At 38.2% G+C, this 16,763-nt stretch overlaps 1 protein-coding gene across 1 annotated transcript in view; it reads left to right on the top strand.

Annotated features, from left to right (window-relative positions):
* The first annotated feature begins 2,105 nt into the window (after window positions 1–2,105).
* Window positions 2,106–16,763, top strand: part of abhd18 (abhydrolase domain containing 18) — an 88,698-nt gene continuing 74,040 nt past the window's right edge. The window contains exon 1 of the mRNA XM_069925255.1: window positions 2,106–2,761. The gene's annotated coding sequence lies outside the window, so the exon portion shown is untranslated. The remainder of the gene's footprint in view (window positions 2,762–16,763) is intronic.

Consider the following 16,763-nt stretch of genomic DNA (forward strand, 5'->3'; position numbering starts at 1 on the left):
GAAGACCTCATCCTAGGACCAGATGTGACAGAGACAGAGGAATTGCAAGAAAGGAATAGAATCCTTACAGAGGACAGGGTGTGAAGAAGTGAGGTCGAGGTAACTGTGGGAGTTGATGGGTTTGTAGAAAATAATTGTTGAGTTTGTCTCCTAAGATGGAGACACAGATCGAGAAAAGGGAGTGGGTTGCTAGTTTATGAATTTAACCACTGCAGTGGGGGGTTGCAATGGAGGAAATGCTTGGCAGGGGGATTGTTGCAGCAATGCATCACCAATTGACTATTCAGGATCCTTATTCCTAAGTAAAGGAATGACTGACTGAAGTGGGAGAGACTTTCTTTCTGCAACTGAGTACAAGTGGTTCAAAAGTATTCCAGGACAACTGTTGGTAAAGGAAATAAACTCTAATGGATTAGACCTATTTAACATGAAATCTGTTATTTTAAATTTCAGGATTGTTACCCTCCTCATGTCTAAATAGCACTATGCAAACTGAGAAGGAAGAAGGCGCTCAGTTTAGTAACTCATCCCAGTGATGGCATTTCTGATGCTTCAAATAGAGTATTGAAATTACATCCTGAATTAATGCCTGGAGTGAGGTTCAGCCTTATGATCTTCTGACCAAGTTATGGGTGTGTCAGTTAATGAAGGCTGGTGCATCATAATGATCATAAGCTTAGTGCAAACCTATCCAGAGCAAAATATCACCCAAATGCAAGAGGCAAGAACATGGACTATTAATCACCTTGGACTGCATGCTGTTATTAATCTATTTGCATACAATTCGAATTGGGACGTTTGCTGTCGTTCAACCTTTCAAAGATCAGTTTGCTGTCCATTTGACTCTGGTGCCCTGTCAGGTTTGTCTTTTGTCAACACAGCAGCTGTTCTTGAAAATGATTACATTATCAAGAAGAGTCTTTGGTATACCGGGACATGATGAATATATTTAAATAAATTTACTTTTAATATCCTTTAGGAACCACACCTGTAAAAGATGCACACAATACATTTGACATGAGATCAGACAAATGCAAATCCAGAAAGACAAACTATTCAGTCAATGTGCAGGGTCTGTATTGACTCGCATAATCTTCCAAGCCTGGCCCATCTGCAACCATGGAACTTTTAACATTCTTGCTCCCATCACTATCCTAAAGTTGCTACATTTTCTACCTTTCTTATTTTCCCTTAAATTGTATGCAGTGCATGAAATATTTACAATACTTTCAGTATGGGCACATTATTAGAATCTTCACTTTCTTTCTTTGGCTTGGCTTCGCGGACGAAGATTTATGGAGGGGGTAAAAAGTCCACGTCAGCTGCAGGCTCGTTTGTGGCTGACCAGTCCGATGCGGGACAGGCAGACACGATTGCAGCGGTTGCAAGGGAAAATTGGTTGGTTGGGGTTGGGTGTTGGGTTTTTCCTCCTTTGCCTTTTGTCAGTGAGGTGGGCTCTGCGGTCTTCTTCAAAGGAGGTTGCTGCCCGCCAAACTGTGAGGCGCCAAGATGCACGGTTTGAGGCGATATCAGCCCACTGGCGGTGGTCAATGTGGCAGGCACCAAGAGATTTCTTTAGGCAGTCCTTGTACCTTTTCTTTGGTGCACCTCTGTCACGGTGGCCAGTGGAGAATCTTCACTAAGACGTTACAAATACAAGCCCACCTCACTTGGAAAAGGATCAAGCACAGAAAGCAGCAGGAATTCATGACGAAAAGAAAGGAGGAAATGGCAGACGAATTACACGAGGATTTTCCATCACCCCCACAGAGGACACGTGCAATATTCCCACACAGATCAAGAATTGGCGGGGAAGAAACAAAGTGGGGAAATTAGTTGCCAGAGAACAAATTGCTCAGGATACAGAATGACATTTCTCTTGGGTATTGAATCCCCTCATCGTCGGATCTCAAAATTGTCATTGAGGGGCACCGATCGATCTTTTCCCGGGTAATTGACAAATAAAACGGAAGGGCTCAGGGCCGAAACGTCGGTTATGCATTTTCACCTTTGCTAAATACAGCAGCCTCTTGCTGCTGCGTTTCTCCAACGTGGTGTTTTTACTTCAACCACAGGGTCTGCAGATTTACGTCTGTAATTTCCTCTCGGAGAAGACCTGATATGAATGGTGCGAGGAGAGCAGGTTTCCCGGCAGCGGCCCTCCCCACCACCCATCCCTGATGTGGATTGCCAAACATGCCCGAATCCGGAGTCTGAAAGGCGGAAGTTGGGTGCAGACTTTGGATTTGATCCGAATCTCACAGAATGTCGTTATGAACAACTCGGGATCAGGCCCAACGAAATGAATAGTGTACTCGCGGAAATATTCTCGGGTGATACTGGCACAACGTTATAGTTGATAGAAGACTGATGAAGAAGGAATAATTATAATTTAAGATGCCATGAACCTCCGTGCCCATTGATCACTATCGCGCTCATCTCTGAGCTGCGGTTCTTCTGAGCGCTGATTGGTGGGATGTGGCGACCACGTGATAATTGTAAGATGGCGGCGTACTTGGTCACGGGCTGAGGACGACAGATTGCAGTGAGTGAGATGAGCGAGAACAGAGGGAATTCTTTGTTATCAACGACTCTTTATTTTATTCGGAAACGATCTATTCCATGATGGTCTGATCGCTCGTGAAGTTTATCCTCTGACTTCCGGTGCAATCTCCGGCGATGGCAAGAATCTTTTGAAGGAGGAGAGCATTTTTGCCTTCCAGACGTTCCAGGCAAATCCAGCACAGCAGTTTGTGTTTTGGTAATCCATGTTTTAAGTGAATAACTGATATAAAAGAGATCGAAATGTTTGTAAAGACTTCCTCATTCTTGTTACATTTGTAGACACTGAAAGGCACATTACAGGTAAAAATGTTTATAGAAATGCAAGTTTGAAATTAAATTTAAAAATATCAACTATCTCCTTTACCTAAAATATTGATTAAACTTTTAACTAGCAAATCACTGAGTTTGAGAACCTAGTTCTTATATTAGATTTTAAAATGACTAAACTAATTGAACAAATAAATAATTATTTAGAATCTTCATCATTGCTATTGTAAAATTAGTCTTTGCATTATCTTTAAATAACTTTTAATTCATTGTGATTTTTTAAAATTAATTTTTTTTTTAAATTGCATGAAGCCTTGTTGTTGAATCCCCGATCTCCATATCAGGAGGTTGGAATTTTGTGCATCACTGAGTGAAGTTCTGTCAGATGTTAAGACCATTAAATATGTGAGCGAAATTATGCCATTCGGCCCATTCGTATAATAACTGGTGTATTTTTCCTTTCAACTCCATTCTCCTGCCTTCTTCCTGTAACCTTTGACACCGTTACTAATCAACAACATATCAACTTCCACTTTGAATACAGAAAAATCCCGATCAGAGAACGGGGCGTAATGGACATAACCGGATGTATGCAACAACTTCTCACACGCAACATGGCTTATGTATGCAGTATTGTATTTTCTACCTATTATGGCTCCCAAACACAGCAAAACCAATGCTAGTGATACGCAGCAGCAAGAGGCGAAGGAGAAGTATCAATATGAAAGTGAAATAAAAGGTTATTAAACAACACAAAGGTGGAAAAACACTGCTATTGTTCACGCACTTGTCAATCATGGCGATCCTCAAAGACAGAAAAAAATCTCCAAGCTGTTAAAGGATCGGCTCCACTGAAAGCCCTAAGGCTAACGAAAATGTGAGTGGGACCTATTATCAGATATGGAGAAATTGCTAATGACGTGGATTGAGGACCAAACACAAAAGCTAGTCTCTTTCAGCATGTTGACAATCACTGCTAAGACACGAAGTTTGTTCCAGATGTTTAAAGAAAAAGCGGGCCCAAACTACGATATTGAGTTTAGTGCTAGCTCTGGGTAGTTCAGACACTTCAAAAATGTTTTTCACTGCATAATGTGAAAGTGAGTGGTGAGTCTGCGAGCTGATGCGAAGGCAACAGAAGAATTTATTTATTAAAACCTTAGATAAACTCAATGTAGAGGGAGGTTATTTGCCCCAGCAAATTTTTAATAAGGACGAACCCTCCTTATTCTGGAAGCGAATGCCTGAAGAGACTTTCATCCATAAGGAGGCAGCACATTGGCGTAGCAGTTAGCGCAATGTTTTTACAGCACCAGCGATTGAGTCCAGGGTTTAAATCCTGTGCTGTCCGTAAGGAGTTTGTATTTTCTCCTCATGTCTGCTTGTGTTTTTCCCGGGGCCTCTGGTTTCCTCCCAGCATTTGAAACGTACCGGGGTTGTAGGTTAATTGGGTGGTATGGACTTGTTACCATGCTGTAAGTTTTTTTTAAAAAAGTCATTGTAAGGCTTTAAAAGACAGTGACAGTGTTGTTAGGAGGCAATGGTGTTGGCTAAAAGTTAAAGCTGTTTCTTATTTGGCAGAGTGAAAACCCCAGGGTTTTCAAGAACATTAACAAACACATCTTACCAGTTTATTACAAGAGCAATAAAAAGGCCTGGATGACACAAATACTATTTCAGGATACCCTTCTTGATTGCTATGCCAGTCAAATGGAGAAGTACTGCTTGGAAGAAGGCATACCTTTCAACATTGTAGACAATGCGCCTTTCATTGGTGACCTCTACTCCAACATCAAACACCACCTCTTTAATCCAGCCAATGGACTAAGAGGTTATTGCAGCATTCAAGGCCCACTACCTGAGGAGGACCTTTGCTCAGGCTGTTGCTGCAACTGATGACACTGGCAAGACAACATTTTCCACTGCATAAAGAACCTTGCTTGGGCCTGGGATGATGTGACCAAAGAGTGCATGAATGGCATATGGAAAAAAATACTGAAGTCGTATGTGCATGACTTTAAGGGATCTGAAAAAGATGATGAGATTATAAGGATTAATAGAACTGTTTTTGACATGGTAAACAACAACCTGAACTATAGATGATGAGGACATTGAAGAACTTCTAGAGGTGGTTCCTGAGGAACTAACAAATGAAGGATTACAGGAGCTAGAGCAATAGCTGAAGAAGCAGCAAGTGAAAAGAAAATTACAGGAGGAGAAGAACAGGTGCAGAAGATGTTCATTGTTAAGGGGTTAGCCAAATTCGTTTCAGAACTTAACAGCTTGCTGAAGAGTGCTGAAGAGATGGACCCAAACATTAAATGTTTTTCACTGATGGAGAGGAATGCTCATGAAGTGTTTGAATGTACATAAATAAATTTATGAAGAAAAGAAAAAGCAAATTAGACAAACCATGCTGGATATATTCCTGAAGAAGCCAACACCTCCCTAAGAAGTGCTTCAGCCATTGTAGAGTGACAGTTCATCAGTGGAGGTTATTTAGCCTCAAACTTTTTTCCAGTGGAACATTGAGGAAGTTGAGAGCAGTGATGTGGATGGTCTTAATCCTCTTTGTTAAAATTGTATGTGATATTGGTTAAGAAAGTGTTTACATAAAAGTTTAAAAAGTGAAAAAAAATTAAACTGTTTAATTTAGCATACAATCGCTTGGTTGCAATAGATGAGATACACATGTTGCATGTGAGAAGCAGCTTCGACCCATTCTCTAATAGGGATTTCTGAACTCTTTTATAACCTTATGGGACCATGGACGTATATGTGGTTGGATGTTGCCCGAGCAGACGTTATGCTGTGCATGACTGTATATATGCAGTGATATGGTGTTTGCACAATGTCCACATCACATAATACCCAATTTCACAGAACATATTGTGGACGTTAAAGCAGCGCATACCTGTATGCCCAGTGATGACCTCCACTACTGCATGAGCCAACGAATTCCCCAGATTCACCACCTTCTCGCTAAAGATGGATGTTGCTGTCTTTTAGATGACATGTTAAATTCTGGACCTATCAGTTCTTTCAAAAGCAGAAGAGCTATCTTCAAAAAAAGTGGTTGTGTTTATGATCTGATTAGCATTAATATTTGCAAATACTTTAAAAGATGTTAGCTAGGTTCTTTTGTAGTTTGTTTGATCTAGATCAGTGGTACTCAACCTTTTTCTTTCCACTCAAATACCACTTTAAGTATTCCTTATGCCATAGGTGCTCTGTGATTAGTAAGGGATTGCTTAAGATGGTATTGGGTGGAAAGAAAAAGTTTGAAAACCATTGTAATTGACGCGTTATGTGCATGGTTTCATAACTCCAAAGGTAATGGGCCAATTGGTCCAATTGTAGCGGCTACTATGGTAGAGCTACTAAAGTAACACACGCACACACCCCTACCTAATTAGTCAACTCAAGACTGAACACACACACACACCCCTACCTAATTAGTCAACTCAAGACTGAACACACACACACCCCCTACCTGATTAGTCAACTCAAGACTGAACACACACACACACACACACACACACACACACACACACACACACACACACACACACTACCTGATTAGTCAACTCAAGACTGAACACACACACACACTACCTGATTAGTCAACTCAAGACTGAACACACACACACACTACCTGATTAGTCAACTCAAGACTGAACACACACACACACTACCTGATTAGTCAACTCAAGACTGAACACACACACACACTACCTGATTAGTCAACTCAAGACTGAACACACACACACACTACCTGATTAGTCAACTCAAGACTGAACACACACACACACACCCCCCTACCTGATTTGTCAACTCAAGACTGAACACACGCACACACACCCCCCTACCTGATTTGTCAACTCAAGACTGAACACACACACACACCCCCCTACCTGATTAGTCAACTCAAGACTGAACACACACACACACACCCCCTACCTGATTAGTCAACTCAAGACTGAACACACACACACACACACACACAACCCCCTACCTGATTAGTCAACTCAAGACTGAACACACACACACACACACACACACACTCCTACCTGATTAGTCAACTCAAGACTGAACACACATACACACACACCCCTACCTGATTAATTGACTCAAGAGGGAACACACACACACCCTACCTGATTAGTCAACTCAAGACTGAACACACACACACACACACACACCTACCTGATTAGTCAACTCAAGACTGACTTTTTTTTTTCACACCATAAATCACATTAGCCATGATGTACACTTTTTCTTGTTCACACATAAACAGTGACTTTTTCTTCCCCCCTCCTCCCTCCTCCCAGGCCACCCCCCCACCCCCCCCCCCTCATCCATTTTAGGTATACAATCTAGGTTGCATTAAACCAGTCAGACAATGTTGTCATTCAACAAAAATACACCAGAAATTCTACTGAGTCCATTCTTTTCTTTCCTTCTCCTTCCATCAACTTAGGTAATGTTTGTCCGCGGTAGGTTTTCGCTATTGTATTTAATGTAAGGCTCACATATTTGTTCGAATATTTCAATATTATTTCTTAAACTATATGTTATTTTTTCTAATGGAATACATTTATTCATTTCTATATACCATTGTTGTATTTTCAAATTATCTTCCAATTTCCAGGTTGACATAATACATTTTTTTGCTACGGCTAGGGCTATCTTAACAAATCTTTTTTGTGCATCCTCCAAATCAATTCCAAATTCTTTGTTTTTTATGTTACTTAGGAGAAAGATCTCTGGATTCTTTGGTATATTGTTTTCTGTTATTTTATTTAATATCTGATTGAGATCATCCCAAAATTTTTCTACTTTCTCACATGTCCAGATTGCATGAATTGTTGTTCCCATTTCTTTTTTACATCGAAAACATCTATCAGATACTGTTGGGTCCCATTTATTTAAATTTTGAGGTGTAATGTATAGTCTGTGTAACCAGTTATATTGTATCATATGTAGCCTCGTATTTATTGTATTTCTCATCGTTCCAGAACATAATTTCTCCCATGTTTCCTTTTTTATCTTTATATTTAAATCTTGTTCCCATTTTTGTTTAGTTTTACCATTTGTTTCCTCATTCTCCTTTTCTTGCAGTTTAATATACATATTTGTTATGAATCTTTTGATTATCATTGTATCTGTAATCACATATTCAAGGTTTCTTCCCTCTGGTAAACTCAAATTGCTTCCTAATTTATCCTTCAAGTAGGATCTCAGTTGGTAATATGCCAGCGCTGTATCTCCAGTTATATTGTACTTATCTCTCATTTGTTCAAAGGATAAGAATCTATTTCCTGAAAAACAATTTTCTATTCTTTTAATCCCTTTTTTTTCCCATTCTCTAAAGGAAAGGTTATCTATTGTAAAAGGGAGTAGCTTATTTTGCGTCAATATTAGTTTTGGTAATTGATAATTTGTTTTATTTCTTTCTACATGAATCTTCTTCCAAATATTGAGGAGATGATGTAATACTGGAGAAGTTCTATGTTGTACCAATTTTTTGTCCCATTTATATAATATGTGTTCAGGTATCTTTTCCCCTATTTTATCTAATTCTAATCTCGTCCAGTCTGGTTTTTCCCTTGTTTGATAAAAATCTGATAGGTATCTTAATTGTGCGGCTCTATAATAATTTTTGAAGTTTGGCAATTGTAAGCCTCCTTGTTTATACCATTCTGTTAATTTATCTAGTGCTATCCTCGGTTTCCCCCCTCTCCGTAAAAATTTCCTTATTATTTTCTTTAACTCTTTGAAGAATTTTTCTGTCAGTTGTATTGGCAATGCCTGAAATAAGTATAATATCCTTGGAAAAATGTTCATTTTAATACAGTTTATCCTTCCTATCAGTGTTAGTGGTAGATCTTTCCAATGCTCTAAATCGTCCTGTAATTTTTTAATTAGTGGATTGTAATTGAGTTTATATAATTGGCCTAGATTTTTGTTTATTTGTACACCTAGGTATCTTATTGCCTGCATTTGCCATCTGAATGGAGATTCCTTCTTAAATTTTGAGAAATCCGCATTGTTCATAGGTATTGCTTCACTTTTATTTACGTTTATCTTGTAACCCGACACTTCTCCATTTTCCTTCAATTTCTTATATAATTCTTTTATTGATAGTTCTGGTTCTGTTAAGTACACTATAACATCATCCGCAAATAGACTGATTTTATATTCCCTGTCTTTTATTTTTATTCCTTTTATATTATGGTCTATTCTTATCAATTCTGCTAGTGGTTCTATAGCTAGCGTAAACAATAAAGGTGATAGTGGGCATCCCTGCCGCGTTGACCTGCTTAAGTTAAATTGCTTTGATACATGTCCATTTACTGTCACTTTCGCTAACGGTCCCTTATATAATGCTTTAATCCAATTAATATACTTCTCCGGTAAACTGAATTTTTGCAATACTTTGAACAAATAATTCCATTCTACTCTGTCGAAGGCCTTCTCTGCGTCTAAAGCAACTGCTACTGTAGGTGCTTTATTTCCTTCTACTGCATGAATTAAGTTAATAAATTTACAAATATTGTCTGTTGTGCATCTTTTTTTGATAAATCCAGTTTGGTCTAAATTTACCATTTTCGGTGCCTGTTCTGCTAATCTGTTTGCTAATAGTTTAGCTATTATCTTATAATCTGTGTTTAGCAAAGATATTGGTCTATATGACGCTGGTGAGAGTGGATCTTTCCCTTGTTTTAGTATTACTGTAATTATTGCTGTTTTACATGAATCTGGTAAGCTTTGTGTTTCATCAATCTGGTTGATTACATCCAGGAGGGGCGGTATTAATAAGTCTTTAAATGTTTTGTAGAATTCTATTGCAAATCCATCCTCTCCTGGTGTCTTATTATTTGGTAATTTTTTAATTATCTCTTGTATTTCTACTGTTCCAAATGGTTCTGTTAATTTATTTTGTTCCTCTATTTGTAGTTTTGGTAGTTCAATTTTAGTCAAAAATTCATCTATTTTCCCTTCTTTCCCTTTGTTTTCAGTTCGGTATAATTGTTCATAGAATTCTCTAAAGTTTTCCTTAATTTCTTTTGGATTATATGTAATTTGTTTGTCTTTTTTCCTTGATGCCAATACCATTTTCTTAGCTTGTTCTGTCTTAAGCTGCCATGCTAGGATTTTGTGCGTTTTTTCACCTAGTTCATAATATTTCTGTTTTGTCTTCATTATATTCTTCTCTACCTTATATGTTTGTAATGTTTCATATTTTATTTTTTTATCCGCCAATTCTCTTCTTTTAGTTGTATCTTCCTTCATTGCTAATTTTTTTTCTATGTTTACTATTTCCCTTTCCAACTGCTCTGTTTCCTGATTATAGTCCTTCTTCATCTTGGTTACATAACTTATTATTTGCCCTCTAATGAATGCTTTCATTGCGTCCCATAGTATAAACTTATCTTCCACTGATTCCGTATTTACTTCAAAATACATTTTTAATTGTTTTTCAATAAATTCTCTAAAATCCTGTCTTTTAAGTAGCATGGGGTTTAATCTCCATCTATACATTCTTGGAGGGATGTCCTCGAGCTTTACTGTCAATATTAAGGGTGAATGGTCCGATAGCATTCTCGCTTTATATTCTGTTTTTCTTACTCTATCCTGCATACTAGCTGATAACAAAAATAGGTCTATTCTTGAGTATGTTTTATGTCTAGCCGAGTAGTATGAGTATTCCTTTTCTTTTGGGTTTTGTTTCCTCCATATATCCAAAAGTTTCATTTCTTGCATTGATTTAATTATAAATTTGGTTACTTTGTTCTTCCTGTTAATTTTTTTCCCCGTTTTATCCATATTTGGATCCAAATTCAGGTTGAAATCCCCTCCTATTAGTATGTTCCCTTGCGTATTAGCTACCTTCAAAAAGATATCTTGCATAAACTTTTGATCTTCTTCGTTAGGTGAATATACATTAAGTAGATTCCAAAACTCCGAATATATCTGACATTTTATCATAACATATCTCCCTGCTGGATCTATTATTTCCTCTTCTATTTTAAATGGCACATTTTTACTAATTAATATAGCCACTCCTCTTGCTTTTGAATTATACGACTCTGCTGTTACATGTCCTACCCAATCTCTCTTTAATTTCTTGTGCTCCAATTCAGTTAAGTGTGTTTCTTGGACAAATGCTATATCAATTTTTTCCTTTTTCAGTAAATTTAGTAGTTTCTTCCTTTTAATTTGGTTATGTGTTCCATTAATATTTAAAGTCATATAGTTCAGCGTAGCCATTTTATACTTTGTTTATCTTCTCTTTCCGTTTTTCCATCATTACCTTTCCTCCTTGTCCATTTCTGTTTTCTTATTTTCAACTCTTTATAACACAACATTCCTACAACATCCAACATTTTCCTTATTCTCCTATTTATATCTTCTTTATCCCCAATCTCCCCTTACCCTCCTGAGTTGTCCTTTATCCCTTGTCGGACAACCACATCTCCCCTCTCCATTTGGGTTTGCGAATCCACTCGCAAGCGTCAACTGATTTTGCAGTGACCGCTATTTCCCCCCACCCAGCCCCCCCCAGAAAAGATTTCACTTTTCATATGTAACAAAGGTCACTCTTTTAATTCCCTCCTTATTCTCTCTATTCCATTACCTTCCCTTATTAATTCTTGTCTATACTATCTATATTTTCCTATAAGTACAGATACATTCACATATGCACATTGTCTCTATTCACTCTTATACCTCTTTACCCGCATACATATCAATCTTGATTATTTTTACTCTCATTACCCGTCTTCATCCCTCAGTCTATTTTTGTCTTTACCCACATACATATCAATCGTGATCATTTTTACTCTCATTACCCGTCTTCATCCCTGTCTATTTTTGTAATTGTTCTGCAAATTTTCGTGCTTCTTCTGGATCCGAGAATAGTCTGTTTTGTTGTCCTGGAATAAATATTTTCAATACCGCTGGATGCTTTAGCATAAATTTATATCCTTTCTTCCATAAAATCGCCTTTGCTGTATTGAACTCTTTTCTCTTCTTTAGGAGTTCAAAACTTATATCTGGATAAATGAAGATTTTTTGCCCTTTATACTCCAGTGGTTTGTTGCCCTCTCTTACTTTTTCCATTGTCTTTTCCAGTACCTTTTCTCTTGTAGTATATCTTAGGAATTTTACTAAAATAGATCTTGGTTTTTGTTTTGGTTGTGGTTTAGAGGCCAATGCTCTATGTGCCCTTTCTATTTCCATTTCTTGCTGTAGTTCTGGACATCCTAGGGTCTTAGGGATCCAATCTTTTATAAACTCCCTCATATTCTTGCCTTCTTCATCTTCCTTAAGGCCCACTATCTTTATGTTATTTCTTCTGTTATAATTTTCCATTATATCTATTTTTTGAGCTAGTAGTTCTTGTGTCTCTTTAGTTTTTTTATTAGATTTCTCCAATTTCTTTTTTAAGTCTTCTACCTCCATTTCTGCTGCTATTGCCCGCTCTTCCATCTTGTCCATTTTCTTTCCCATTTCTGTTAGGGTCATATCTATTTTATTCATTTTCTCTTCTGTGTTGTTTATTCTTCTTCTTAAATCATTAAATTCCTGTGTTTGCCATTCTTTAAATGACTCCATGTATCCTCTAACAAGAGAAAGTATATCCTTTATCTTGCCTTTCCCTTCTTCTTCTATTTCACTGTACTCTTCCTCTTCTTCTTCCTCTGGGTTGGCCATCTGTTGTTTCTTTGTTGCCCTTTTCTTCTCTTCTTTCTTGTTTCCATTGTCTTCTATGGTCTCTTCTTGCTGCAGGTGTTCTGCAGCTGTCGTTGCCGGCTGTGGAGATCGACTCCCCAGCTGGTCCCCCCTCCCGTCGGTGTGTTTTTTTTCATGCGCGGTTGCGCACTTTTACTCGGCTCAGCGAGCCATTTTTGTAGTTCTATTTCTACCGACCTGAGGGAGCGGGTTTCTCTCTCCACAGCGGGCCTCTTCGGACAGGTAAGGCCTTCTCCTTCTTCCTCCGTTGTCTTCTCTTCCTCTCTTCTTACCGTTGATTTTGATTTTTCTTTTTTTGTCGCCATCTTCTTTCCACCTTTATACTCACTTTTCTTTAACTTTTATTTCTGTGCCTTTGTGTTTTCCTTTGTTTTTCCCGACTTTTCTGGAGAGGGCTGGAGTTCACCGTCTGGCCACTACTCCATCACGTGACTCCTCAACTCAAGACTGACTTTATTCTGGTTTTACAAACTTCTTTATGCCCCACGTGTCCCAGGCTCCACAGGACATTGTTACTGGAGTGCTTCCGATCCATGGGACTGGCAGGTTTTTTTTTTTTTAATTTTTTATTTTTCACACCATAAATCACATTAGCCATGATATACACTATTTCTTTTTCACACATATACAGTGACTTTTTCTTCCCCCCCCCCCTTTTCCTCCCAAACCACCCCCCCACCCCCCCCTCTCATCCATTTTAGGTATACAATCTAGGTTGCATTAAGCCAGTCAGACAATGTTGTCATTCAACAAAATTACACCAGAAATTCTACTGAGTCCATTCTTTTCTTTCCTTCTCCTTCCATCAACTTAGGTAATGTTTGTCCCCGGTAGGTTTTCGCTATTGTATTTAATGTAAGGCTCCTATACTTGTTCGAATATTTCAATATTATTTTTTAACCTATATGTTATTTTTTCTAATGGAATACATTTATTCATTTAAATTTAGTAGTTTCTTCTTTTTAATTTGGTTATGTATTCCATTAATATTTAAAGACATATAGTTCAGCGTAGCCCTTTTATATTTTGTTTATCTTCTCTTTCCGTTTTTCCATCATTACCTTTCCTCCTTTTCCATTTCTGTTTTCTTATTTTCAACTCTTTATAAGACAACATTCCTACAACATCCAACATTTTCCTTATTCTCCTATTTCTATCTTATTTATCCCCAATCTCCCCTTCACCTCCTGAGTTGTCCTTTATCCCTTGTCGGACAACCACATCTCCCCTCTCCATTTGGATTTGCGAATCCACTCGCAAGCGTCAACTGATTTTGCAGTGACCGCTATTTCCCCCCACCCCGCTTCCCCCAGAAAAGATTTCACTTTTCATATGTCACAAAGGTCACTCTTTTAATTCCCTCCTTATTCTCTCTATTCCATTACCTTCCCTTATTAATTCTTGTCTATACTATCTATATTTTCCTCTAAGTACAGATACATTCATGTATGCTCATTGTCTCTATTCACTCTTATACCTCTTTACCCGCATACATATCAATCGTGATCATTTTTACTCTCATTACTGTAAGGTAAAACATCATGAGATGGGAATGTGTAGGGAGTTACCCTGTACAGGGCAGTAACAAGAAGGGGAGGTGTCCTTGTACTCCTGTTAGGTAAAACATCATGAGATGGGAATGTACAGGGCTGTAACAAGATGTAAATGCATCCTTGTACTTACAAGATAAGAGAGACATTGATGGATTGAGAGGCAGGAAGCTAGCAGGGAAAGGATAGCAACAGTTTTAGTCATTGGACAAGTAATGATATGATGATGTTCTAAGCATGTATCCAAGGGTATAAAAAATCACCATTTTGCTGATAACGGCAGAATGCATTCTCCGACTAACTTTGTTAGTCGCAAGTGTTACAATCCGGTAATAAAGAACAAAGAACCCTGATTTCGACTCAGCCTGGTGTTTGTCTCACTCATTCATGAACAAAGCAGACCTAACATTACCCATCTTCATCCCTCAGTCTATTTTTGTCTTTACCCACATACATATCAATCGTGATCATTTTAATTCTCATTACCCGTCTTCCTCCCTCAGTCTATTTTTGTAATTGTTCTGCAAATTTTCGTGCTTCTTCTGGATCCGAGAATAGTCTGTTTTGTTGTCCTGGAATAAATATTTTCAATACCGCTGGATGCTTTAGTATAAATTTATACCCTTTCTTCCATAAAATCGCCTTTGCTGTATTGAACTCTTTTCTCTTCTTTAGGAGTTCAAAACTTATATCTGGATAAATGAAGATTTTTTGCCCTTTATACTCCAGTGGTTTGTTGCCCTCTCTTACTTTTTCCATTGTCTTCTCCAGTACCTTTTCCCTTGTAGTATATCTTAGGAATTTTACTACAATAGATCTTGGTTTTTGTTGTGGTTGTGGTTTAGAGGCCAATACTCTATGTGCCCTTTCTATTTCCATTTCTTGCTGTAGTTCTGGACATCCTAGGGTCTTAGGGATCCACTCTTTTATAAACTCCCTCACATTCTTGCCTTCTTCATCTTCCTTAAGGCCCACTATCTTTATGTTATTTCTTCTGTTATGGTTTTCCATTGTATCTATTTTTTGAGCTAGTAGTTCTTGTGTCTCTTTAGTTTTTTTATTAGATTTCTCCAATTTCTTTTTTAAGTCTTCTACCTCCATTTCTGCTGCTACTGCCCGCTCTTCCATCTTGTCCATTTTCTTTCCCATTTCTGTTAGGGTCATATCTATTTTATTCATTTTCTCTTCTGTGTTGTTTATTCTTCTTCTTAAATCATTAAATTCCTGTGTTTGCCATTCTTTAAATGACTCCATGTATCCTCTAACAAGAGAAAGTATATCCTTTATCTTGCCTTTCCCTTCTTCTTCTATTTCACTGTACTCTTCCTCTTCTTCTTCCTCTGGGTTGGCCATCTGTTGTTTCTTTGTTGCCCTTTTCTTCTCTTCTTTCTTGTTTCCATTGTCTTCTATGGTCTCTTCTTGCTGCAGGTGTTCTGCAGCTGTCGTTGCCGGCTGTGGAGATCGACTCCCCAGCTGGTCCCCCCTCCCGTCGGTGTGTTTTTTTTCATGCGCGGTTGCGCACTTTTACTCGGCTCTGCGAGCCATTTTTGTAGTCCATTATTTACCAACCTGAGGGAGCGGGTTTCTCTCTCCGCAGCGGGCCTCTTCGGACAGGTAAGGCCTTCACCTTTTTCCTCCTTTGTCTTCTCTTTCTCTCTTCTTACCGTTGCTTTCGATTTTTCTTTTTTTGTCGCCATCTTCTTTCCACCTTTATACTCACTTTTCTTTAACTTTTATTTCTGTGCCTTTGTGTTTTCTTTTGTTTTTCCCGACTTTTCTGGAGAGGGCTGGAGTTCACCGTCCGGCCACTACTCCATCACGTGACTCCTCGGGACTGGCAGGTTTAAATTAATCCTTGCGAGTGTCCTGTGCCTTCTGGCAGGATACTAATCAGGACAACGCGCCGTTCTCCAGCATGCAGTACTGCTCTGTAGGTGATTATTCACCTGTTTGCTTAGTTGTTCTGTAGCCCACAGAACTGTGCTGGCAACGGTTTGCAACAGTGCGCTGCACACTCGCTCAGCCCACTACACGTCAGTAACAATTGGATCTATAGCAGTGATTCTCAACCTTCCCTTCCCACTCACGTACCACCTTAAACAATTTGTTACATACATTTTAAGCATTCTGCAGTGCCTCTTGCTCTTTGGGTATTATACCCATGTGATCTCTCCTAATTTCAATACATTCCAATAATTTGTTTTACCTTAATGCATTCACTCCAGTTTGGATATTTGCTCTCCAGTATCTTTTTTTCTATTCTGCTATTGTTTCTTATTTTTTTTAATGTAATGTCTGGCTATGACTTAATTTTCTTATAAAATATAAGGTCCTCATCAGTTCTGCAAGTTTATTATTGTCCTCTTGGGTTTTCTTGTAAGCCTTCTCTGATGCACCCTACAACTTGGTGTTATCCACGCACTTACAATTTGTTTTCTATTTAAAAGGTTAAATTAATCTAAGTAATGAATTGCAATGGTCTTCCCCTACAATCACTTTCCAAATTCTATCCCAACAAAGGATTCAATGACATGAAAGACTTAGACGTTTATTCAATATCACATTCATAGAAATTTTTCTGTTTTCTTTACTTCATCTTGAATTTATTATTTTTCTAATAAC

Source organism: Narcine bancroftii, chromosome 3 (genome assembly GCF_036971445.1).
Source record: "Narcine bancroftii isolate sNarBan1 chromosome 3, sNarBan1.hap1, whole genome shotgun sequence".
Taxonomy (NCBI): Eukaryota; Metazoa; Chordata; class Chondrichthyes; order Torpediniformes; family Narcinidae; genus Narcine; species Narcine bancroftii.